The sequence below is a fragment of the Macrobrachium rosenbergii genome, chromosome 39 (assembly GCF_040412425.1).
Source record: "Macrobrachium rosenbergii isolate ZJJX-2024 chromosome 39, ASM4041242v1, whole genome shotgun sequence".
Taxonomy (NCBI): Eukaryota; Metazoa; Arthropoda; class Malacostraca; order Decapoda; family Palaemonidae; genus Macrobrachium; species Macrobrachium rosenbergii.
This window is the reverse complement of record NC_089779.1, coordinates 18,032,333-18,057,060: the sequence shown is the minus strand read 5'-3', so window position 1 is coordinate 18,057,060 and position 24,728 is coordinate 18,032,333. Positions and strand designations below refer to the sequence as shown.

The following is a 24,728-nucleotide window of genomic DNA, read 5'->3' as shown; positions in this document are numbered from 1 at the left end:
AGTGTCGGTTTTCAGAACTACAACTGGTTGTGATTTAGCTCGTAATTAACAGGTAGCCGAAAATTAGCCCCTCCCCCTCCTTCGTGAGACGCGGAAAGTGGTTGATTGTCACGTCCATTTAGTAACTAGTTGATTGTTGTGAGGTTCCGCCTTATCACTTGGGAAGGGTACTTTCTGGCGTCACATTGTAATTATCATCATCATCAGAGTTTACTTTTTTTCTTTAGATTAACCAGTTTTTGTTATTTTGCTATTATTCAGTAGATGAAAAAGCCTTAACTCTTTTTGAGTACACCTTTTCTTAATTTCATCTTGAATGTCTAGACTCGACTTCGCGTTAGTTCCTGGGGCAATGTGTTCTTTTTAACAAGATTTTTGCAAATGTCTTCTGTTATTTTAACTTCCCAGTTTCGTAATAGATGGCCTGAAGATGGATTGAACTAGGCTTAAACGGATGCAAAGGCATTGCAGTTTAGTAAGTGTCAGATATCGCCCAACAAAAATGGCGAGAAAAACTATCGGTAATGTGAATCAAAATTAACACAAGTTGCCTTCCGCATATCACTTTGATCCTCGTGAGATCATGTGTGAAAGTGATTGATAATCTTGTGGGTCGATTAAAGCTCCTTCTCGGAGGTGAACCTTTTTCTTGTCCTCTCTCTCTCTCTCTCTCTCTCTCTCTCTCTCTCTCTCTCTCTCTCTCTCTCTCTCTCTCTCTCTCTGAGATATTCTGCTCTTCACCAGTTTGTTTCTGCAGGTTCATTTTTAGCGTAAAATTCAATCTCTCTCTCTCTCTCTCTCTCTCTCTCTCTCTCTCTCTCTCTCTCTCTCTCTCTCTCTCTCTCTCTCTCTCCTCTAGTCCCTTTGCGAATCAGTATATTTGTCTATGTAAGTTTTAGGTTGTTGCACATTTTTTTTTATTTGACACAAAGTAAAAATGAACGAAAACTTGTTTATTTATAGTCGTGATATGGTATGGGGTGTCATTGAAGACAGAAATTGAGATGGCTATTTATCCATCCACACTTTTTCTGTCCGCCCTCAGGTCTTAAAAACTACTGAGGCTAGAGGGCTGCAAATTGGTATGTTGATCACCCACCCTCCAATCATTAAACATACCAAATTGCACCCCTTTAGCCTCAGTAGTTTTTAATTTATTTAAGGTTAAGGTTAGCCATGGATCGTGCGTCTGGCAGCGCTTTCCGGAGGCATCGTCGACTCACCTTCACTTGACCGCATCTGGGGAGCAACTGAGCGCTGCCCGGTCGTAGATGAGAGTTTCATACAGCATTATACGCTGTACCGAAAACACAATTGCGCCTAGGAAACGTGCGCATTTTTTAATTGTTTTTCTTTTCACGAAGTTTTTCAGATTTCCTGATCATTAGCAGTATCTTGTAGCTCTCTCTCTCTCTCTCTCTCTCTCTCTCTCTCTCTCTCTCTCTCTCTCTCAGGAGTGTGTTTTTAAGTTCAGTGCGTTTTAACGTTAAGAAACTGTCAAGATGTTTTGTTCATGTATATTTGAAAGGGGCTGAAACGGCAAACTTCAAGTAGTTCTTCGTATTTTAATTTTACTATGTACACTGCCATTTTTTTTAATGTTTGTTTCTCCACCTGTTCAAAACAGTAAGTCTTCGTTTCAACGTCCCGTTATAATTCTGACGAAAGGGGAACTATAAGGTTTTTTGTTGGTGGGGTTTTTGTGGGGGAGGTCGTCTGGATTTCAGTCAGAGCATTTTTAAGTTTTTCCTTAGTAACCATTCGGAAAGAAATGCTAACTTACCTTATTATGGAATAATGATGGAAATTATCTGTTATGCCCTTAGTTCATATGTTGCAATTCCGAGTATATGTTATAAGAAATACATTATCGTCATCATTTTATATATACATATATATATATATATATATATATATATATATATATATATATGATATATATATTTATAAATATATATGTGTATATATATATATATATATATATATGAGAGAGAGAGAGAGAGAGAGAGAGAGAGAGAGAGAGAGAGAGAGAGCGCGATTTCAGCCCGTATCTCCTTATGACAGTGAAGGCAAAAAGTTTAGAAATTTTAGATATTATCGCTTACCTGTTACCTAAATTATTCCTCCGCACATTTTCTGTGGCTACCGCTTTTGAGGGAAGCACCATCGCTAATTCTAGAACGCGTATGGAAAATCATGCCTGAAGTTAAACCTCTCTTAAAATTCGATTATTAAATTGACAGACATGATCTCAAAAATAAGCCCCGCAATATTCCTTTTAGTGTCTGTACCATTTTATAACCATTTTAATAAGCGTGAAATTCTTTTGCCAGAATACGTGTACCAGTCATGTTAAATTGAATTGAATTGAATATAGAATTTAGGCCAAAGGCCAAGCACTGGGACCTATGAGGTCATTTAGCGCTGAAACGGAAATTGACAGTAAAAACCTCTGAAAGGTGTAACAGGAGGAAAACCTCGCAGTTGCAATATGAATCAATAGTTAGGAGAGGGTGGAAAGTAAGATGGAAGAAAGAGAATATGAAAGGAGGTACAGTGACAGAAACGAAAGGGGTTGCAGCGAGGGGCCGAAGGCAAGCTGCAAAGAACCTTAAGTAATGCCTACAGTGCACCGCTCGAGGTGCACTGACGGCAATACCCTCCCTACGGGGACCAGCCATGTTGTAAAGCATCAGTCTTGTCTCTGTACTCTGCAATTTTCCCATCGTGAGCCGTAATCTAAATTGAGGTGGTTCTTGTTCTAAGAGAATAAATGCTACTTTTCTCAGTACTCTTCATTTGTTCTGCCCCGCTTTCTATCTTATTTGACAACGTCATTTTTCTTCCTCGCGACTGGTGAAAAAAATAAGAATACACATAACACGCAACCTCGCCTCTTAAAGGCTTTTATACTCTGCCTTCCGTGTTGTGGGTCTTTTCAAGTTTATTACACTTTCCTGGAAGTGTAAATGTTAATTATTGATATGTATCATTGACTGCTTCCATGACATTCGTAGCCATCGATGTCGAAAATACTGTATCACGAGAGAAGTTTTGCAAGTTAGTGTCATAATGGTGAATGTGTGTGTGTGGGCGGGGTCCCGTAGGGGGATGGCGTGTCGTTAGTGCACCTCTTGCCCTGCGTTGTAGGCAATACTTAAAGTTCTTTACAGCGTTCCTTGGGCACCTAGCTGCAACCCCTTTCGTTCCATTTGCTGTACCTCCGTTCATATTCTCTTTTTTCCATCTTACTTTCCACCCTCTGCCACATTAAGTAGTGAAATTGAGAGGTTTTCCTCCTGTTGCACCTTTAAAACCTCCTTTACTCCCAGTTTCCGTTTCAGCGCTGAGTGACCCAATAGGCCCCAGCGCTTGGCCTAAATTTTATATTCCCTATATTCCTATAGGTATGTAAGAACTGTCTGAAGGAGTTTAGTAATAAATTGCCCACAAAAGAATGTTTTCATTCATGTTCTAAGTCACAAACGTATTTTTGACATCTACAGCTTTTTGCTGTCTGACACCAGCTCATAACACACTTATCAGCCTGTCAACAGTGCCCACTTGTAAGTACTCAACTTTTAAAAAATCCTTATCACTTACACCTCTGCGAACTGAAGTACAAAGTAAATGATTTGTAGAAGCATGAAAAGGTGACTCCCCTGTCGTTTCTGACTCACAGACGCCACTTGAGTGCGAAGAGGACAGGAGGAGGTGAGTAATGGCCCGAGATTTACTTGGCGGTCCTCATTCACTAGATTCCTGTGAAGTACTTTGTCAGGGAATTCTCTGGGAAAAAAAGAAGAAGAAGAAGAAGAAGAAGAAGAAGAAGACTTTTGCATCGCCAGGGAACAGCCTCCCTGCTCAGGATGTCTTGCAATTGCAACTTCTTCAGAAGTTCAAGCGAAGATGCAATGCATTGCTTCCCTAACACAGTTCTCCGTGTATTTTAATCATTTACTTATATTTTTTTTATTTATTTGTTAACTTATCTGTTTTTCTTATAACTGATCTCCCCTATCTGTATTTTCCATTACCTTCTGTTACTTATTTCGAATGAACACCAAAATATCCTTTAGAAGCTTGAATTTCAAATCAGTGGTCCCTGTGGTGGGCTTTACCTTATGAATAGGGTTCATCTGAATAATAATAATAATAATAATAATAATAATAATAATCTAGTCTCATTGCTTGGTTACAGTTCCTGTTAGGTGTTATAAAAAAATAAGTAATGGGTAACCTGTGTATTTTCCGTGATACAGAATTCGTCTATTGCCATTGACAGCGTACAGTCAATGAACGTATGATTGTAATGTCAGGATCAATATCTACTGTATGTTATATCAATTTTTATGAGCTACTGTACCCGCGTAAAACCACTATATTGACATGATATTCTGGTAATTTAGGTGCACTTGCAGTGCACATGAGCACACACTAATATATATATATATATATATATATATATATATATATATATATATATATATATATATATATATATATATATGTGTGTGTGTGTGTGTGTGTGTGTGTGTGTGTGTGTGTGTGTGTGTGTGTACTTAAAACCTAGTTTACTCTACCTGGGAGTGACTCAACCCCAAATGGAATTATGACTGATCAGCGCAACTGGCACCTGGCGGGATTCGAACCTGCGCCTTATGGATAGACACGGTGGTAGAAAGTCGACTTGTCATTTTGCAGTCAAGAGAGATCAGGTTCGAATCCTGGCTGGGCCAGATTCTATTATTAAATATAATTCCTCTTGAATGTAAGCTATTCCCTAGGTATAGGGAATTTAGTATTTAGTGATAATTTTGGCTTAATTTTTGTATTGTTTAAAAAAAAATTACTCAATATATTAAAAAGTATAACAGTGCAGTATCAACATAATTTAAGCTAATTTAAATCTTTTCATTGTGGCTTTAGTTTTGTAATTGTTTTCTTAAGAAAATTACTCAATATATTAAAAAGCATAACGGTGAAATATCAGCGTAATTTAAACCAATTTAAACCTTTCCCTTTTGGCGTTGCTTTCGTCCCAGAATACATAGAAAATTACTCAATATATTAAAAAGCATAACGGTGAAATATCAGCGTAATTTAAACCAATTTAAACCTTTCCCTTTTGGCGTTGCTCTCGTCCCAGGACACATAGAACAGTGATGTCATTCGATGTAAATCGGTCAGGAGAAAGTTGCCCTTTTCTGTGGAAAACATTTTACATTTAACTTTTGTGAGTTCATTGGTGCATTTGGCCACTTTTGAGAGCGAAAGAGGCTTTTCCTCCCACAGTCCGACAGAGCAGTTTACGTCAGCCCTCGTTAATTCTTGTTGAATTAAATATGAAGTGTTTGCCTCACCCACATAGAATTCGTCATCGCTGGGGCAATATTTTTATTTTCTCTCTTTCTCTCTCTCTCATCCTGTCCTTGGTGATAAAAAGTTGTGTCTCATAATTTTCTTGGCCTCCTGTCTGAAAAGACTGAGCTCTTGTCATGGTTGCTTGCAAGCTGTAAATGAAGAATAATGAATTGTCTGCTCTGTTAAAAAAAAAAAGCTAGAGAAAGGAAAGTTTTTAATCTTGCACAGAAGTTTAAGCGAAGATGCAATGCATTACTACCCTAACACAATTCTCTATGTATTTTAATAATTTTCACACACTTTTATTTATTTGTTTGTTAATTTTTCTGTTTTTCCAACAACTGATCTCACCTTTCTGTATTTCCAATTACCTTCTGTTGCTTCTCTATTGAACACCATAATATTCTTTGGAAGCTTGGATTTCAAGTCAGTGGGCCCTGTGGGGGGCTTGTTCCATATGAACAGGGTTCATCTTCGGAATAATAATAATAATAATAATAATAATAATAATAATAATAATAATATAATAATATTCTTTGGAAACTTGAATTTCAAGTCAGTGACCCCTTTGGTGTGCTTGTCCCATATGAACAGGGTTCGTTTTCTGAATAATAATAATAATAATAATAATAATAATAATAATAATAATAATAATAATAATAAAATGAATCCTTTTAAAGCATTAGATTTAGTTATTACGCAACTTTCATATTTCTCAACGGTTTAAATGCCTCATCTGAGTGGGCAGCTTCGTCGAAGTCCGGGACGGAAATAGTACGTTGAATTTTTCATGTGTCTGGATGACCTCTTCCTCAGTATAAATTCTGGGAAAACTCTTTTGTGTTCTTTTATTCTGTTCGTTTGCAACTGGTTGAGCCTGCAAGGAACATTTTACAATGCAGAGTGAATTGGAGAAAGGGTCTTACTTCAACCTTTATATATATATATATATATATATATATATATATATATATATATATATATATATATATATATATAATTTGTATATTGCTGTGGGAGGTAATGTTATAGGAATTTTTATTCATTTACCACTTAAGCTCAAATTTATGGTAGTTTTCTACACACACACACACACACACACACACACACACACACACATATATATATATATATATATATATATATATATATATATATATATATATATATATATATATATATATATATATTTAGGGATGAATGTTATAAGAATTTATATACATGTTCCTTTACCACTTACTAAGCCCTTATTTATGGTAGTTTTATTGGTGTTTGTTTTTTTTTTCTCTCTCTCGCTCTCATATGTTAATGTGTCATAATTATTCGAGAACGATGATGTAATGTTGACATTAAAAAAGGAGGTTCTCTTCTGTCGGCGGATGGAAGTCTTAGAAGTGGTTATTCACTCAGCTGCTGGGCCCCTTCCCCCCTTCGTCAAACTTTCCCGCTGTTGTTGTTCCCGCATTTCCTTCTCCTCCAGGAGTCGAGAATCTTCAGCAAGAGCCTGATCAAGTCAGCCCTAGTTCAGAAGCAACGGAGAGATCTTGACTCGCTTTTAATTCTCTCCCCTTTAGATCCAGGGAAACTCGAGTCTTTGGGTACCAGTCCTTTCTCGAGGCCGTTCAGCCAGCGTTATCAGCCTCAATAATAGATGAGCTGCTGCTGCTGCTTTGAAGAGGAACTGCTTTCGAAAGTAAATCATACGCTGTGAGCAGCAGCGGTTTCCACTTTGAAGGCACCAGCGTTATATCCACTGGTGTGCTTTCAACGTGGTAAACCCCCCTTCCTCCACCAAACGCGCTACCCTCTTAGAACTTCCCTTTTCTCTCCCTTCGCCTGGTGCGACTGCCTCCTCCCGCTCCTTTCCTCCCTTCTATCCTTCACCCTTTATCCCCCCCTCTTCTACATCCCAGTGTAAAGTTCCCTACCTCCAGTCTTAGTCACCGTCCACCGCCCCTTAGACTCTGTTGCCAACGCCGATTTCGTTTTGTTTTGTACGTGTTCCTGTGACTTAACGGTTAAATATCGACATGAAATCATTATTTTATATGTCAGAAGACGTTCCACTAGTGCAGCTGCATTTCCAGGCCCGGTGGGAGAGAGAGAGAGTGAGAGGGAACTTTAGAACAGAGCTTCGCCGGTTACACGGTTTGCAACTTCCCGCCACAACAACCCTGGTAACCGAGACTTGGCCTAGGAGTCGTACGGTTCAAAATCGCGAAGCGAATGCCTTCGCCGTCGCCCTTAGTGACGCTCCCTTATAACTTCTCCCTCTCACCCCATTACTCGTAGGGAGCCCCTTCCATCCCCCCCCAATTGTCGTCTCCCCCTTCCCGCAATGTCCCATGATGCAACGCGCGCGGGAAAACTCATGTGTAACGACCAAGCCGGCATGTGCGCGCGCTGTTTAGGGCGTCGGCCTTTACCGTTTACACAAATTTTATCGCCGTCTTTCGATCGTTGTTGTGGTAGATGAAAGCGACAAGAAGCTTTGATTGGTATTAATTGATCATTAGCGAGGATAAGGCGATAAAACTGCTTTCGATTCGAAGTTCGCCCCGGCATTATAATCCCGTTCTCTTTGGAGGAGCGTCAACACGTGGTATTGGCGTTGTCTGAAAGCTTGAGGCAATCATGGGAGAAAGCCCTCCTCCCCCCTGTGTGGGCCTCACTTGTAAAACCATTCCCTCATACCAGAGTATAGTAGAGCTTTTGTTTGCTGTTTATTCTGACCCTTTTTTTTTTTTTTTAATTTGCTCATTGGTGAAATGAGGTGATCCGAAATTCTTTTGAAGGCTGGCGAAGTAGTCTTCCTTTGTCGCTTCGAGGACTTGAGATGTCATAACCGGCTTTTGTTCGAGGCGATAAAATCGGCATTTTATGCCTCGTTATTTCACGATAGATTGCGATAAATTCGGAGCAGTTTTTTTCGTTATTATCTGACATATTTATGACTCATTTCCCGATATATTACACTAATTTCTGAGAAGTTTTGTCCTTTTTTCAAGTGCTACCGGCGTAGTTTTTATGTAACTTGATAGTCTTAACTATAGGTGCTTCCGAAGGCGGAAGTCGGAAAGACCTGGCTAAGTGGGTTGTGGAAGTTTGGAAAATCGAGAAGGGGAAATTTTATGAGCGAAAAGGTAGGTGGTGGTGGGCGCGAGAAATGATTAAGTGGCCTTGTCCTCGTAAAACCAGTGGCGGCAGAGAAAAGTGGACCTTTCTCTTTGCCACTTTTGACAATGTAAGGAAATTGTGCCATTACTCACTTCTCATGGGCAATGGTACTACAAGTGTGTTAACAGTTGCGAGGTTTATATATATATATATATATATATATATATATATATATATATATATATTATATATATATATATATACTGTATATGTATAAATATATAATTAAATAGCTCGTATTAGGCTTCAGTAAGACGGGATGGTTCAGATTCTTTAATTTACATAGTACTACAAGATTTCAGAATCTGGAGTCTAAACCATCCCGTCTTTTTGAAGCCTGATACGATTAATTTGAATATAAACACACTGAAGTTGTGTGGCTAATTTGTAATATATATAGTATATATATATATGCATATATTTACAAATTCAGTCAGAAATATCTTACTTTATCTTTTAAAACCATAATAGATTTATTTGGCAATTTTAAAATCACGGTAACGAATTGTCAAAGTATTTTACGATATTAGAGCCGGTAAAAATGACAGATTAAGTTTTATTTAAAAATACGTGCAATATGTAAAAGCATTTTCAACAGATATTATGAGTGTAAACCATGTGATTTATCTAATTTTTTAAATTAAAAATATAGAAAAATAATGTTAGATTTAAGCAATAGAAGAAAATGAATCATGTCCCTTTGATATCTGAATCATTAGTCCACACAGGGTTGCGAGAGGCCGAGATATTATAATGAGATAATGCAATGCAACGGCAAGGAAGCCTGTATGCAGTTCACCCAGGGGTGAATGTAATGTAATAACAGGCTGCAAAGGTCGTAAGGAAATGGAAAATTGTTCTTTACGTTCTGCCAATAGGGTGACTCTAGCCGAAGCCTCAATGAACCGCGCGGCTTTTTTTTTTTTTTTTGTTTTTTACGGGGGAGGTTGAATTAAAGATGGCGAAATTACGAGAAAATGTATTGACGTCGTTATGTTTCCTAGACATTTTCCCGAGTGGTCTATTTTCCTTTTTTTCCGTAGGCATTTTCTCTGGTTCCTTTCATAGGGATTTTTGTTTTTTATTTCAAACGTCACTGAATATGAGGATCTGTTATCTTTTTTCAGGATTTTTTTATGATTTCTTGAAGCGTTTTCTAAATTTATACGTTTCTTATTCTCCACTGAATCGAGAAGCTGCCTGTATCTTCGAAATACTTATAATTACTATTTATCTTTTTCTGAACTTTTTATGATTTCTTGAAGCATTATCTAAATTTGTGTTTCTTCTCCACTGAGTGGAAAAAGCTATATCTTCTAATACTTGTAATTATTAATATTATTATGATTATTATCCAAACTGCAGCCCTAGTTAGAAAAGCATAATTCTACAAGATTTATTGTCCAGTGGGGAAAGCAACGCAGCATTGAAAAAGAACGTGATAAGACTGAAAAGAATAAACTATAAAAGAATCTACGAAAGAGAAGTAATGGATGTCACCAAATTATCGTGTGGAGGTTACGGATTGGCAAAAATTTCTGTCTTGACAGGGATGGAGGAGGGAAGAGAGAGAGAGGTCTTAGAGAATCGGTGGCCGTGACATGACTGTGTACCCTCCCACCCCCAACCACTTTCTTTATCCCCCTAGGCTTCTCTCAGTTATTATTTGCCTGGAATTCTTGTACGTATCAAGCGAACTTAGCCTAGGGTCGTGTAAGTAGCCGTGCGCCAGAGTGTGTTGCTTGCGAGAGGCTCTTTCAAATTGCTTGGGATCATGGAAAATTGGTATACACCGGATGCAACTGCCTTGTTGCATCTTCTTTACGTTTCTCCTGATTTATTTAGGGCTTCAGTTCACTCGAAACACGTGTGAATTAGGTTAGGCATTTTCTGTACAAGGTCGGAAAGGTTTCAGATGTTCCGATTTCTTTTTCCTGTTTCGCAGAGTCTAGTATTTTTCGTTGCAACATCTTACTTTTTTTTCATTTCCCTGTATTTAGGGTCGATTGTTTCGCTGGGATGTGACGTCATATTTGTACCGAGAAATCTTAATGATAGCTGCTGATACAAGTGTCAAGAGGCTTGTTGGCGATTGCGAGAATATTCTAGAAGGTAATGAAGCGTCAGATTTGTATGGAAGGTGTGGCTCCATTATATGAAAGGAACCAACATATAGTATAATTATTTTGCTTGAACTGCAACCCGAGTAGTGTTGCCTCTGTTCATTTCGAATAAGTAAAAAAAAAAAAAAATTGAATATTAGCTTTGGCTGCTGTCATTCATCTTCTGCTCAGAGATAATTCGAGAAGCAGCCCCTTAGCGATTGAAGGGATGATTTCAAATCCAACATGAATTCAAAGTTTTCCCCCTTTTGACGATGGCGATGATGATGGAGAACACACCACCACCACCAACCACCAACACTACCACCCCAGCAGGATCTGAAGCAGCCCTCAAACGACCCCTCCCTCCCCCCTCCTCCTCCAGATTCCCGGGTTCGTCCGTGGTCCGTGTCCGCCAGTCAGTTGCGTGGCGCTCTCACGTCTACGTTACAGTGGGTCCTCCTCCTCCAGCACACACACAGCAGCATACCACGCCTATTTCTGCCGTCATTGCCTCTTAAAAAGTCCTAAGAAGAAGAAGAAGCACGGATTGACCTTATAGGAGAAAGAGATCATTTCTTCTTCGCTACAAAACCACCGCCTGTTGCTCCATAACCTATCGGGTTAGTCGCCGCTGAAGTTCGGTGCTACTTATTCACGGATTTGAAGTTCTTTCTCGGCGACGCGAGAAAGATTTTTTTTTGTCTGAAGTTCCCGATCAACTTGTATAGCAGTGTGTGTGTGTGTGTGTGAAGTTTTTTTTCCACTGTGTTTTATTGTGATTAAATAAAAGTCTGACATTTTTGGTACTCGCGACAGACACTTCATTATTATTCTCTGCAGTTTCTCGTAAAAAAAAAATGGGATTTGCCCCAATGACTGCAGTGGGGATGTGATTATGCCGGGAGCATTTTAAGATCTCCAAATGGCTTCATTATTTTCTTTTGCTGTTTTTTTCTATATGGTTTGCCAACGTTTTATCGATTAAAAGGAGAAAAAACGCCTTTGAGATTGTGGTACGAAACGAACTGATATTGCAACCTAATTGTCCTGTGCGTGAGTTTATTTTTTCTTTGAATTTATCAGAGTTGAGCAGAATGCATCAGACTCTTGGTGAATAATCCAACACAATCAGACCTGACATACTCCGAAGAGAGAGAATTGGTGATAGGTGATTGCAAATAAGTCTTTTCTTACTGTGAATAACATCATCTATGCAGAATGTATCTGAACTTTGTTGATGGATGCTGTTAACGCCCATAGGGGTAGACCAATCACCAGCCTAGGCTATATTTAACCCGGCTGACCCTGTTCAGAATGGACGATGAGTACCTGTATGTTCGCAGAATCACAGAATTGCAGTTTGCATACCTTGTTAATCCTGCTGCTGCATCAGTCAGTTGAAATAGACCACCAACCAGAAGGTCGTGGTGGCTTTTAATCAAGGGTGGGGGAAAACCTGTGGCGGTTACACGGGGTAGGGTGGCATAGATAAAGAGGGTGCGGCACAGATGACAGGTAGAAAGAAGGGGGGAGGGAGGGGTACAGTCTGTGGGTGACGGCAGATGATGATGATGATGATGACAACGGGTTGGGACATGGAGTGAATTCTTTTGATGGAATTCCGAGATGAAAACTTTTTTTTTTTTTTTTTTTTTTTGAGAAATGCGGTAACGTGGGATGGGATTGGATGATGATTTTTTTATTTTTTAGACAAAAATGCCACGAATTATTTACTTCTTTTGATTAGAGAGGTTGGGTTACGGAACGCCGAGAGGATTTGGTAACCTAGGCTGACGGAAAGAGGAAAATAACATCAGGGTAGAATGCTACCCTTGGGGAGGTTCGTGTTGCTAGACAGAGGGGAAAGAGAGAGAGAGAGAGAGAGAGAGAGAGAGAGAGAGAGAGAGAGAGTGAGTGGAAGGGGACCGGGGGAGAGAGAAAGAGAGAGAGAGATATCGGGCCAATATTAAGAGCGCTGTTGGGTGATAAGATAGGCTTCTTTTGCGATCGATAACGGAAGTGCATAGGAAGGAGGGGGAAGACATTGTGGCCTGATGGGGGATTGTCACATTCTAAATGCAGATAAGATACTGTGGAGAGTTTGAGATAGACCGATTTGAGTTTGAGGGGTCGCTAATGGCCGCCATTCCTATTACATTTAGTTGAAGGGATTCTGGTTGATTTTTTTTTATTGCTTTATGTGAGAGAGAGAGACAGACAGAGAGAGCGAACCACGGTTGTGGTTGTATGGTATGACTCAGGGCTGATGACTCATGGCGCGCATGCAAGTCGGTTAGTCACCTCCGGCGCGCGCGCAATTTTTTTTTTCTTTTTCTTTTCTCTGATTTCCCCGGTCGAGCGACTTGATTCGACTCGTACTTCTGTGAAGGGGAGGGGAAAAAAAAAATTTAACGCAATGAGGTAGAAATTGTCTTCGAGTGAATCGAAGCCTTCAAATAGAGAAGGAGCCCGCTGATGTATGCCAAGTCTTCGCTCCGCTATGCCTGTGTGCTCTTTCACAAAGCGCACTTATTGTGATTGCAAGCAGTAATCATGGTTTTGCTTGCAACCTGTTCTGTTGGTAACTTTCGTCACAGTATCAGAGGTCAACGGCGTCGTTTGAATCTGAGGTAATACGGGGGTTTCTGCTCGTTCCTGCTAGTTGAGGTTATAGAGGGGGAGGGGTCACATGGATAGAAAACCCCCCATTTACTTCGGTCTTTGTACGTCTTAAACCCTTCTTAATGCACGGGGCGTGATGTTCCTGACGGAGAGGGAATTAAGTGTGAGGCAAGAGTCGTGTGCAAGCAGCCGCCCCAAGTATAACATATTAACTGATCCTCGGGTGCTTCATAAAAACCTCATTTTGAGTAGTCCTCAAAGTTCAATCATCTTTCCGAGGTGTTCGTAAGGGGCAAGACTTTCTCTCTCTCTCTCTCTCTCTCTCTCTCTCTCTCTCTCTCTCTCTGTAGGCTATAGGTTACCTGGGAGATTAGGTCGTCAGGTGCGAGATGATGGTCTAATGACAGAAGAAAGCTCTCGCGATTAACCCATAAGAATGCCATTCTCATTGCAAAATCTACCGCTACCTCCCATTTACGAGCGAATAATGAGGTTTTGTGTCTGATAATGAGGTTTGTTTTCTGCTCGCGACGGGTTAAGTGAATGAACGCCATCAGTGAACTCAGAAACGAATCGAGCTCTGGTGATCAGTGGACTCGGGCTGTTGTTGCCTCACACTGTAAGCTCTTGTTCTGTTGTTTGGACGGACGGAAATACCCCGACTGCATATGAGATATCCCTGATACCCCCCTAAGAGTGGACGACTGGTAGTGGCGCCCCAGTGGACGTTTGGTTCTTTAAAACAGAGTTGTTTCTACACAGCTAGGCTGATGAAGAAGGGTTTGGTCTATGAAAGCCAGTGTATGCAGCGATTATTGTGTGTTAGGACACTATTTTCGTTATTTAGTTTCTCGATTTGATTTTTATTGTGTTTTGACGCGCTTTTCTCTGTTTAGTCTCTAGATTTGATTTTTTAAAAGTTTTTCGTCATCTCTCAAAACCGGACATGCCACCACCACCATTACGCTTGCCCGGACTGTGAGATCACCTTATATATAAGTGGTTCATTTTCAGAAGCGCACAAGGAGGGCTTTTTTGTATATTTTCTTTTAATTCTCTCTCTCTCTCTCTCTCTCTCTCTCTCTCTCTCTCTCTCTCTCTCTCTCTGACCAGATGCTGTAGTAATTACCCGGAGGTCCGCTTTCTCTCCCCTCTCGACCCCCAATGGCCTGTCTCGAGGGGAAAGCGGGTGGTGCCCTCGGGGTCAAATGAGTCTTTTTGGTTTTTTCTTCGAATATTTAATGCGCTTATCACGACATGTGTATGTGTATATATATATATATATATATATATATATATATATATATATATATACGTGTATATATATATATATATATATATATATATATATATATATATATATATATATATATATATATATTTGTGCAGTCACACTCATGAATCATCTACAGTAAAATGTATATTTATTTGGACATTTGTGCATTGCATATATTTGAACTTTAAGAGTTTTACAGACATTTGCACATTTTTGTAGAGAAGGAAAAAAAAGCCTTGCATATCAAAACGTGTACTTTTAACAATCAGTAATGTTTCCGAAATAAATATGACGGAAAATTTTTTTTGTGTGTGAATATTCAAGCCCGTGGAAAATATGATACGTATGCCTTATTACGGCAGTCATGACCTAAATATGTGGTGTTTGTTTTGTGTGTTTCAGAGTACATATTTAAAAGGTTTGGCTGTCTAGAATAACTGCAGATATTATTGCTCGCGAGACTTTAAAAATTGAACGGTGAACAAGCTTTGCAAATAGAGCTTAGCAGTGAACAGTGCAAAAAATAAAACTACTTATAAATATAAAAATAAACATATAACGCTCTCTTAGGAAAAATAAAACCAAGGCGCGGAAATTTGAAAAAGGTTTGGCAAGGGTTTGCTGTCATCAGAAACCAGCGAGGCGGTTCTCTACGTTGTTTGGGTAAGTACAGTAAATTATGATAGTTAGATATTGTATATGCGAAGGGAATATTGTGCTGGTATATTCAGTATATTTATTTTGGAATGGAATTTAGAGTTTAGGCCAAAGGCCATGCTGCCTTTATTAGCATATCAAGTTTGATCTTTGTATATACTTCAGAATTTTTTTTTTATTTCTTGTATGTTTTAAAGACTCGGGGTGCCTTACTGGACATGTCATTGTGTTTAGCGTTTGATCGTTAGGTATGCATCTTGAATCATCTTAGTGAATGTGGGTTCTGTGAGATTTACTGTTTGCCGTTAACTTTATGAAGTTCTGTCGCCAACGATCTTCAGGCTTTTGTCATTAACTTTATTCAGCTGTGGTTGGTGAACTCATCAAATGTTTATTGGTAACGATATTCAGTAAATCTTTGTCATTCAGGTTACTTAAGAAACAATTGGTCATTAAAGCTGCTCAAGAAATCCTCTGTCACTAAAGGTATATACTCAGGAAATCCTTTGTCATTAAAGGTACGCAAAAAATAATTTGTCACTGAAAGTTACCCAAAGAATCCTTTGTCGCTAAAGTTACTCAAGAAATTCATGTAGCTAAAATGATTTAGGGCTTTATTGTCGCTTAAGTTATTCGATTCTTCGTCCCTAACGTCATTCAAGAAATCTTTTGTCACTAAGTAACTCAACAAAACTTTACTTGCTAAAGTAATTCAGGTCCTTATTGCCACTAAATTATTCGATTCTTTTTTAGTTTTCTGTAAAGGAAAACTATTGTGCCTGCTATGTCTGTCCGTCCGCCCTCAGATCTTAAAAACCACTGAAGCTAGAGGGCTGCAAATTGGTATGTTGATCATCCACCCTCCAATCATCAAACACACCAAATTGCAGCCCTCTAGCCTCAGTAGTTTTTATTTTATTTAAGGGTAGAGTTAGCCATACTCGTGCGTCTGGGAACGAAATAGGACAGGCCACCACCGGGCCGTTGTTAAAGTTTCATGGGCTGCGGCTCATACAGCATTATACCGATACCACCGAAAGACATCTATTATCGGTGGGCTAGATTATACGCTGTGCAGAAAACTCGCGAGAAAGTCCGTGTTTCTAGCGCTATTGAGCCTATTATCAACGCCATTACTACTCCCGTCTTTCGGAGAGAGACGGGAATATCTTGGTTCTACTATCCGACCGATGCATCGCTATGTATTGATTATTAACGGGGTACACCGCATTCTCCCCCCACCCCCCTTTTTTTTCCGTGAATAGCCAGCCTTCGTTAATCATCATTGGGCGTATGCGTGCATTCTCTCTCTCTCTCTCTCTCTCTCCCCAATCCTCTGATGTGGAATGAGAATAGGCCCTCTTTATACTCTCGCTGCGTCTTTCTCTCATTTCCTTAGCCTCCTTCCTTCCTCTTCCCTCCAGTCTTATTTCCTCCCCTCGGAGCTTCCTCCTCTCTCTCTCTCTCTCTCTCTCTCTCTCTCTCTCTCTCTCTCTCTCTCTCGTTTCCGGGACTGGCTTTTCGTTTCCCCTTTCCCCGACTTCCTGATTTTCCCCTTGGGTTTATATCCATTCTTCGGCGCCATTTTCCCCTCCATAATTAATTTGCTTTACTTCTGCTTTCCCTATATCGATCTTTCACTCTCTCTCTCTCTCTCTCTCTCTCTCTCTCTGTGATGAGAGTGAGGGATCTTCCGAGACTTGAGTCGGTTTCCCCAGATATTTTCTGCTACATGATAATGTGGATTATTATTATTATTTTTTGTTTGTTTGTTTTTTCTGTCTCTACATTCCTTCCGCTTGTCGTATAGCTCTGCTTCTTCGTAATCACTTTCATTCTCCTCTGCTTTCTCGTGTCTCTTCTTTCTCTTCCGCTTTCTCTTTCCCTTTTCTCTTTTTTTCTCTTTCTATTTCTCATTTTCTTTCCCCTTTTCTCTTCTTGTTCCATTTCTCTTTTTTCTCTTTCTCTTTTTTCTCTTTTTCTTTCTCTTTCCCTTTTTTCTCTTTTCCTCGTTATCTTTCTTCTTTTTCTTCTATCCCTCTTGTCTTTCTCTTTCCCTCTCTCTGTGTTGTTCCCTTTCTCTCTTTCCCTTTCTAATTATTTTTCCCTTTATCTTTCCTTTTCCTCTTTCTCTTTCTCTTTCCCGTCGAGGTCCCCTTCGGACGCTTTTCCCCTCCTTTCCCTTCTTACCATTTTCGCTTGTACGCGTACTCTCCTCCTGCTCCTCCTCCTCCTCCTCCCGGCGGCGTACTGCTGCAGGAGGGTGAGGGTAGTGGAGGTTTACGTGTCTGGCATGTGATGGATTCCGCCTTTTGCTATTCGTTTCGTGCTTTGTTTGCACATGGCAGACTCTCATAGTTTCCCCCCAATCTCTCTCTCTCTCTCTCTCTCTCTCTCTCTCTCTCTCTCTCTCTCTCTCTCTCTCTAACGCGGAAACAGAAGCGAAATTTTACGCTATTTTACATTATTTTTTGTTTTGGGGAAATTGTTTCATGGTTCGTCGGACCGGGCTGAGAAGTGAGTGGAAATCATCAAATATATAAAGATGGTAAATATTATTGTTGATCTGTTTTTTTTTTTTAAAGAGTAAGGTAAGATTTAACCGTTAGTTCGCTATTGTGATAATGCGGGTAAAATAATGCATACAAAGTTCGTTTAAACATAGTTTGTATCAATTATATATTTTTCGTAATAGAGGAAACGCGTTTAGGCTAATTCGAATGGTTTGAGAGATTAGTGGAAGTCAAATATATAAATCTGGTGAATATTATTGTTGATCTATTTAAAGAATAAGGTAAGATTTAACCGTTAGTTCGCTATTGTGATAATGCGGGTAAAATAATGTACAAGAAATTCGTTTAAATGTAATTTGTATAGATTATATATTTTTCGTAATTGGGAAACGCAGTTGTATCGAATGGTTCGAGATTTTAGTGGAATTCAAATATATAAATCTGGTGAATATTATTGTTGATGTGGTTTTTAAATACCAAGGAAAGATTTAGCTGTTAGTTTGCTGTTGTGATAATTCAGGTAAAATAATGTATACGAATTCGTTTAAATGTAGTTTGTATAGATTGTATATTTTTCGTAATGGGCGATAAGTATTAGTTTGCATAGACTGGTTGGTTAGTTCGCTATTGTGGTAATTTAGGTAAACTGACTTGTACGAAATATGATTAAATGTAGCCTGCATAAACTTTGTATTTTTCGTACTCGGGGAAAAGCAATCGTATCGAATGCTTCATTTAAATATTTTTATGTACAGAAATGACACATTTTTAGCGGAGCTCATTTACGAAACGTTATTGATGGAATTGCAGGCCGTCATCGTGTGCCACCGCTTTCTGTTTTTATTCAAATGTCAAACGGTATTAATTCCCCGTCAGAAAGAGGCACTGTGTCGTTCCAAAACATGTCTATTTTCATAATGTTATGACGTTCGTCCGCTCTCGGCTTCTCGTATCTGTGCATATAATAAATTTGTGCCTGAATCTCTCGGGAGTAATTTTTGCCCTTTGTCGAATCTTGAATGCCACGCTATTTGCATTCAGCTTTTTTTTTTTTTTTTTTTTTTTTGAAAAAAATAGAACAGAGAGAACCTTTGCCTTTGTAGCTTTTGCGCAACGAGCATGATTTTGGAGCAGTGCTTGAATAAAGCATATTCCAGGGTATTAAAGGTGACCAAATGTAGCATTTTTTGTCAAAATTTTTGAAATAGAAAGTCAAAGTTTAGGAGCGTTGTTGAAGCTCCATATTAGCGTTTTATTGATTTTTTTATATAAATTTTCAGTTTATTGCATTTTTTCTTCTGCATTCTCTTGTGCAGGTTACTAGTATAAAAGACTTTCTGTTATAAAAGAGATATTATATTATCGGACGCTAAGAATTTGTTCATCGCGCTTTTGTTGACCAAAGCAGCGAGTTATGTATCTGAGAGTTAGACGATTGTGGTGATCGCAGCTAGTGTTATAGAAAGGGCAGTGGGACCAGCAGTAGCATCCTGAAGGATTTCCTTAGTTCCTCAGAACTAGAAGGATAACACAACGCAATATATATATATATATATATTACCAACCCCCCGACTTGACAGCGGGGCAAGACAAAGAGGCCTTTCCACCAATGCCCAAGGGCATGTGGCATAATTGTCTCCATGGTACCCTCAATCATATCCTGCGATCGTCTCTTGTAGGATGTCTTTTGTTGAAGGGCCAAAACCCCTTTCCTGTAATTTCTAACGTACCCAGGACTCTTGGGGAGAGAGAGAGAGAGAGAGAGAGAGAGAGAGAGAGAGAGAGAGAGAGTTCCCGTGGTCTCGTGCTCGACTTCAATACTGGGCAAAAATATCCCTCCCTATAATGTCCGGTCTGTGGTATTGGAAAAGGTCCGAGTCCTCCTCTCTCTCGGTCCATGTCAGCCGCTGTTGTTTCCTCTTACATTCCATTTTTTATCTTTCTCCATTTTTATCAAGTGTTTCTCCACTTTTCCCCTTTTTCCCCTCGGCGTTTATACTTCACACACACACGGGTCCTTCCGAAGCGTCGATACCATCTAAAGCCGCTTGATCTATTTACATACGGTCTCATATCTCATGGACGGTGATTGGGATTGCTATAATCCCCTTCCCCCCCCCCCTCTCTCTCTCTCTCTCTCTTTTAACCGGCCGGGGGGTAGGGGGGAATGGGGGTTGGGGGGTTTCGCACAGCAAAGTCTAGACAGCTTGGTGCGTACGGACAGAGCAGCTTTAGGCGGACCAAGAAATTGTGACTAGTATTGACGCTCTCACGTGGCTTGTTACATCAGGTGGGTTGCTACGCTCCCTCGGGGAAAGCTGCTGTATATAGAGTTGTGTACCCAACAGCAGTAGCGGCGGCTGTTATTGCTGCTGTTACTGCTGCTGTCCCTGTCACTGCTACTGTTACTGTTACTTCTGCGGTTACCGTTACTTTCGCTACTACTGGTACTGGTTCTGTTACTGCTATTGCTGTTGTTACTGTTACTGCTACTGCTGCTGTTATTGGCACTGCTACTGGTACTGTTACTGCTACTTGTACGGATACCGCTTCTCCTGCTGTTATTACCTTCACTGTTACTGTTGTTACTGTTACAGCTACTGCCTCTGCTACTGCTGCTGTCACTGTTAATGTTTCTGCCACTGCTACTACTACTGTTACTGTTACCGCTACTGCTACTGCAGCCGTCTGGGAGCCACAACAAGGCTGTTGACTTCCCTCGTTCTCATCACAATGCAAATCCCCGTCGGTTCCCGTCAACTTTTTTCCAGACCTCACGTGTGGCTTAGCTGTTCTCTATTAACTGTATAATAATTGAGAATTTCACACACACACACACACACACACACACACACACACACACACACACACACACACACACACACACACACACAACACAATGCGTTTTATATGTGGCACAAGCACGAATATCTATATTTATTTATTTTATTCATCTATTTTAATAAGGAAACTAATGTCTGTTGAACGGACAGATGCGCTGTTGGCAAAATTGGGCCGTGTAATGGTTCCGCCCGTTGTTTTGTATCGTGATTTGCTTTGCAAATTTGCAATCTGAATGACATTGCTTCCAAAATGAATGTAATTGCTTATATTGCATTAGTATGTGCATTTAGAGTCCGATAATTTTTTTCTTTCTAAAATTGTGGAAACGATATTGTTTTATTTTGATTTTGATTTTGTTGTACCCTGCAGTCAATTTCGTAAGTAGAACTGTTTCTTTCTCTGAATTACATTTCAAAGGAAATAATTCAATTCTAAAACATAAATGTCTACTGTGGGCCTTGAGTCGGAACAGTAATTATTATTGTTAATAACATTGTTATTGCATGGGGACGTTTCAGCTTCAACGCATATAGCCATTTTCAACCTGGGCTGAGGCAAAACATCAAAATTATATATCCCGTAGGGTGGGGGGCGAGTTAGTGCCATCAGTGTACCTCATGCGGTGCACTGTAGGCATTCCTTAAGGTTCTTTGCAGCGTGCCTTCGACCCCTGGCTGCAACCTCTTTCATTCCTTTAACTGTACCTCCGCCCATATTCACTTTCTCCCGTCGTCCTTTCCACCCTCTTCCAACAATTGATTCATAGTGCAACTGCTTTGAGGTTTTCCTCCTGTTACACCTTTCAGACCTTTTACTGTCAGTTTCCGTTTCAGCACTGAATGACCTCACTTTAGAATGAAATATTTGTTTTTAATAATAATATTAATGGTAATATTTGTTTTTAAAAATAATATTGTTGTATAATAAGATTATTATTAAGCGGTATGTAAGATCATCTGAAAGCTTGCACTTCAGTAAAAGGCTTCGTAAAAGTTTGCTGGGAGTTTCAGCCAAAGCGTCTGAATTTCGTAGGCTATATGCGAGCGCCTCCTCACTTCTTTGCACAAGGTCATCGGTATTTTCCCTGCTATGGCCGAGGCTCGTTACCTGTTTATCTCTCTCTCTCTCTCTCTCTCTCTCTCTCTCTCTCTCTCTCTCTCTCTCTCTCTCTCTCTCTCTCTCTTTAATACCACATATTTCTCGTAAAAATTCTCTCTCTCTCTTTATAGCTCATATTTCTGTAAAAATTCTCTCTCTCTCTCTCTCTCTCTCTCTCTCTCTCTCTCTCTCTAGCTTATATTTCTCGTAAAAATTTCTCTCTCTCTCTCTCTCTCTCTCTCTCTCTCTCTCTCTCTCTCTCTCTCTCTCTCTCAAGGAAAGGGAAAGGAGACTGTCGCAAGAGAAACTGTCGCCTTTGTCGTCTTCCGCTATTTTGTGGTTTTGGGGACTATCACTCTTGTCGCTATTTCGTTAGAAAATGTGGGGGACCCATTTGGAGTCTGATGACGAGGTATGCGGTTTCTCTCGGCGTCCTTTACTTTCGCAGAAAAGTCGAGAAGGCAGAGATCCAGTGTTTGCGTAGATTTGTATGAGAAAGAGAGAGAGAGAGAGAGAGAAGTCAGTTATGAAAGTAGTTTCTATGTAAATAGTTGTATTGTATGGTGTGGTTTTTTCTCGCGATGTTAGAAGCTGAAATGGTTCTGTTGCTTTTGTAGAAATTGTCAGAGAAAATAGACACACACACACACACACACATATATATATATATATATATATATATATATATATATATATATATATATATATATATATATATATATATATATATATATATATATACTTATTCTTACCAGTTAATTTTTAAACAATGTACTTTTATACCTTTTCCGTAACAAAAAAAGGTACCGTTTGATTTTACAGAGCTACAGAGAGAGAAAGAGTGAGGTAGCGACTCATGTATATAGATATATGTATGTGTGTATAGATATGTACGTGTGTGTGTGCGTACACGTCTGTTTGTGACGTCGTTTGGGGTTTAGCCGTCACGGCCGATGCGCGTCATTAAGGTTTGTGGAATTGGGAAGCAGACACACCCCTCTTCCAGCCACCTTGCCTTTCCTGCCTCTTACTTTATAACTTGCCTTCGACGCGTATAGTGCCCTAATATGGAAAACTGTAGTATCTGCAAAATTTTCGAAATTGAGATACGCCACCTATTGGCTCGTGAAACACCAATACACAAGTTACTGCAGTTTCAGAGTGATTCTTCAGTGCTTTATTTAGGGGGGTCCCATCTGCAGCATCTGCAAAATCAGTAGTAAGGCAAGGGAAACCTGCAGTATCTGCAAAACTTTCGAAACTGAGATGCGCCAACTTTGGGCCCGTGAAACACCAATACACAAGTTACTGCTGTTTCAGAATGATTCTTCAAAATGCTTTATTTAGAGGGGTCCCATTTGCGGTATCTGCAAAATCAGTGGTAAAGCAAGGGAAAACATGCCATTTTCTCAGTTTTGTATTTTTGCAGATACTGCAGTCTTCCGTTTTAGGGTAGTATAGGTTGGTGGTGATTCCGCCAGTCTGCGTTTGTCCGCCAAACCTGGAGGAGGAAGTTTGAGGGAAGTTTGTTTTGACTGCCTGCGAATAGTCGCCCTTCTCTCTTCGGCTCTGACTTCGACCTAAGTCATTGATTTCATATTTTTTTCATTTTTTATTTATGTTAGGCTCTGGGTAATGAAGGGTGATGGTACCCCGTTACATCTTTGGTTTTAATAATAATAATAATAATAATAATAATAATAATAATAATAATAATGATAATAATGGTGAAGAAATCACAATAGTGTAAATGCATGCATATATATATATATATATATATATATATATATATATATATATATATATATACATATATATATATTTACACTTACACTATTGTGGATTTCTTCACCATTTTTAGGGACTCAAGCTATTGAGATTTTTATGAATAATAATAATAATAATAATAATAATAATAATAATAATAATGATAATAATGATAATCTGTATTTCAGTTCAAACCCTTATATAGAAATAAAGAAGGAAGTAAAATACAGAACAAAAGAGATAAAAAAAAAAGAAATAATAATGTACAGTTAGGCTCAAAGATTTGCTAACAGTAATGGTAATAAAAATAATACCTTACAAATAAGTATTCAGCAAGAGACCGTATGTAGCAAGTACAGTTTGCTAAAAAAAGATAATAGCTAAGAACGGCAGCTCTCAAATACTGCATAATCTCTCTCTCTCTCTCTCTCTCTCTCTCTCTCTCTCTCTCTCTCTCTCTCTCTCTCTCTCTCTCTGGTCAATGCCGACTCGGAAATTGTTAGAGCAGGAAAATGATCTTCAGATTTCACTTTTTCGCGACATTAGGTGATAACGCTTTCGTTTTTACCTTGAGTATCGACCGACCTTTCCTCAGAATCGGAGACTGCGTAGAATATAATAGCTACCTATTATTTAGAATCGTTCTGTACGCGAAGAAACTCCCTCCTCCTCCTCCTCCTCCTCCTCCTCCTCCTCCTCCTCCTCCTCCTCCTCCTCCTCCTCCTCCTCCTCCTCCTCCTCCTCCTCCAGGACTCGGAAATGTGAGATTAATATAGATTGGTAAATATCGAAGGAAATTTTTTACGACAAGAAAATGGTAGGTTTGAAGAGAACTGATGAATTATATTTCTTTGTCGGTCGAGGTTGCATATGGTGGCGTTAGTATTGTGCGCTAAACAACGGTGTGTGTATGTGTTTATTATATATATATATATATATATATATATATATATATATATATATATATATATATATATATATATATATATATATATATGTATTTTTTTTTCCAAATATTAAACCTCTCGCATTTATATGCTGTTTTTCGAACTTAAATATCCGCGAACAACAACATGTTTTTCCCTCCTTCCCCTCGATATTAAATTTCTCAAATATTCGAGAGAGAGAGAGAGAGAGAGAGAGAGAGAGAGAGAGAGAGAGAGAGAGAGAGAGAGAGAGAGAGAGAGAGAGAGAAAATGTTTCTCGGGTACGATATTGTTCGTTGCCAAGAGAAGGGTATAACAATTTTGTGTCCTTCGCTCAGATTATTATTATTATTATTGTTATTATTATTATTATTATTAT

The 24,728-nt window shown here is 39.2% G+C and overlaps 1 protein-coding gene across 5 annotated transcripts in view; it reads left to right on the top strand.

Moving 5' to 3' along the window:
• Nucleotides 1-24,728, top strand: part of LOC136825801 (uncharacterized) — a 682,034-nt gene that overhangs the window by 505,554 nt on the left and 151,752 nt on the right. The window contains exons 1-2 of one of the 5 annotated variants that reach the window (XM_067082718.1): nt 11,060-11,266; nt 14,947-15,207. The exons of 2 other annotated variants lie outside the window; for them this stretch is intronic. The gene's annotated coding sequence lies outside the window, so the exon portion shown is untranslated. Of the gene's footprint in view, nt 1-11,059; nt 11,267-14,946; nt 15,208-24,728 lie in introns of those variants that run through there. 2 more of the 5 variants (XM_067082719.1, XM_067082720.1) reach the window with 2 other exon arrangements.